This window comes from Bombyx mori, chromosome 9 (assembly GCF_030269925.1).
Source record: "Bombyx mori chromosome 9, ASM3026992v2".
In the NCBI taxonomy this organism is placed as follows: Eukaryota; Metazoa; Arthropoda; class Insecta; order Lepidoptera; family Bombycidae; genus Bombyx; species Bombyx mori.
This window is the reverse complement of record NC_085115.1, coordinates 5,918,961-5,921,418: the sequence shown is the minus strand read 5'-3', so window position 1 is coordinate 5,921,418 and position 2,458 is coordinate 5,918,961. Positions and strand designations below refer to the sequence as shown.

The window sequence follows — 2,458 nt, the reverse complement described above, 5'->3', positions numbered from 1 at the left end:
CGATTCGGCAGGCCATTTCTGGTCCAGAGGTGTATCTCGGAATACCAAAGGCAACGCAGGCCGCCTGACCGCGTTCGCCGACTTAGAATAGTTTGTGCCAACGACTGTGTCGACTAGGCGTCCTTGAGGACTCTGCACTTTCACTTGTACCATTGTCTGCCATAGCTTCTCATACCTTTGCCGTGTACTATGCCGGGCGGGGCTCTAACATTTAGGTGGGAGTTCAATGGAAATATTTAATGAGTGGTTTTGGTAATCCCATATACCTCGCGCACCCCTAGGTGGAATGATTTAGTAGAAAGAAGCTTTGGTCCGCGAGAGAAAATATGGTTATAAGAGTAATTTTGTTTTGTACATACGTAGCCTCGGTAGCGCAGTAGGCAGCGCGTAAGTCTCATAATCTTAAGGTCGTGAGTTCGATCCTCACCCGGGGCATATTTTTGTGGAGAAAGTTACTTAAATAATTAACAAAGCAACAAAAATTCGGCACTGGAGGTACCGGACGCTTTGCTTTAGGCCGCTAATTTTTGATGGAGCATAGCGATTTTTCGGCAGTTCCGAGAGGAAAGGGCATATAGTAGGCAGTCATAGCTATCACAACACCCTTCGAATTTAAGAAAGAACCTTGAGCGACAATACCTGGATGCAGTTATTGGGTCAGTAGAACATAGTTCAATTCGACTCCAACGGAAAATATCGGCTTGTACATCCATCTTAAGAGAAACCCGTTTATTGTAGCATCGTTCATTCAAAGGGACCTTCGGGGACTTCAAGAAGCTTTTATATGCAGTATCTTTATTTAAAAGGGAAGCGTTCTCAGAGTACAGTGTACGTCTTAAATTTTCGATGTATGTAATGTATTTTTTTGCTATTCCAATTCCCAATACTTTCTACTTACCGTCTGTTTTCCATTTTTTATTAAGTCACGTAGTTATGTTAGACATGCTATTTACAATAAGTATGCATTCGTTTAATGTACCTGTAACATAATATAACAAGGCTTTTCAATTCTCCTCTACACTGTTTTGCTAGGCTTTTCCAAAGCTACCTTAAAGGAGATTTAACTCCCAAGCTCGATTTATTATGAAAACACACAAAAAAAATATCGTAAGGTATTTAAATTCCACGTGACTTCTGACCTTCCAGATAAAGAACCCGTATTAACCCTCTATGAATAGAGTGTAGTCAGTATATGACTAAATTGTCTAATACGCTCGGCCAGACCGACCCATTACGTTTCACAAATAGACCATTACGTCCCAATCCCTTTGCTATTTCAAAAGGAGGAAGGGTTAATTTACGAGCACAAAATTTAAATCTACGAGCAACTTGTTTAATAACAGCTTTCAGGGTTGACTTCGCTGTTAAGCTAAGTTTTTATGAACATAGACGTGCGTGAATAGTTCATTAAGATGATTAAGAATCAAAATCAACACTTTTTTCTTGTGCTCGTGTACCGGTCAGAATTTCAACACTAGGATGTATTTCTAAGGATTTCGTGCTATCTATATTTAAAGAAAAACAAAGTTATAATTTGAAAGTTCTGTCTGTAAATAGCACTTTTTTACGAAGCAAATTTGAAGTTTCAAAAGCTATAATGGAAATAACGGCTGTTCTATCCTCAATACCAGAATGTAAGATTGATTTATTCGCCTTGAAAATAGAGTTGCATTATATAAAATATAATGCAAGTAAACTGATAAAAATATTTCAGTACAATAAAATTCGAACATAAGCAGAGTTCACCGATTCAGTTTACTGGTGGTAGGACCTCTTGTGAGTCCGCGCGGGTGGGTGCCACCACCCTGCCTATTTTTGCCGTGAAGCAGTAATGCGTTTCGGTTTGAAGGGTGGGGCAGCCGTTGTAACTATACTTGAGACCATAGAACTTATATCTCAAGGTGGGCGGCGCATTTACCTCGTAGATGTCTATGGGCTCCAGTAACCACTTAACATCAGGTGGGCTATAATCTCGTCCACCCATCTAAGCAATAAAAAAAAAATTCACTGGAAATACAGTCGAGAAACTTATACATTGTATTATGGTTTTTGCGAAAAGATGTAATTCCTCATACCACTGTACCGTCCGCCCACACAATACAACATTCATTTAGGAACACTACGTGCGCTTCACAATGATAGGAAAGTTAAAAAAAATTGAATTCTGCGAAGGCACTGCATGCTGAAACACAAACTCTTTAAATATGAACCAATAAACTACAGAAACTAGAGGCACACTAGAAGTTATGGTGGAACTATATACAACGAGGTTAGTGAGTCGGTTCTGGCGAGTATACGTAGTGGCTCCCTCGCGTGACTTGTCCACAATTAATAATGGAAGTCTGCTAGTTGAATGCCACATGTTGTTGCATGGGCTCCTCTCAGCTTGCATGTTGAATACAGATGAGCTTATTTATGTAAATTTGCGTCGCCTCGCCGCTGGATGACGCCCCAACCG

General features: G+C 40.2%; 1 non-coding gene across 1 annotated transcript; it reads left to right on the top strand.

Annotated features, from left to right (window-relative positions):
• Positions 1-362: 362 nt before the first annotated feature.
• On the top strand, positions 363-435 carry TRNAM-CAU (transfer RNA methionine (anticodon CAU)). The gene has a single exon. It is a non-coding gene; the product is annotated as a tRNA-Met (tRNA).
• Positions 436-2,458: the final 2,023 nt, after the last annotated feature.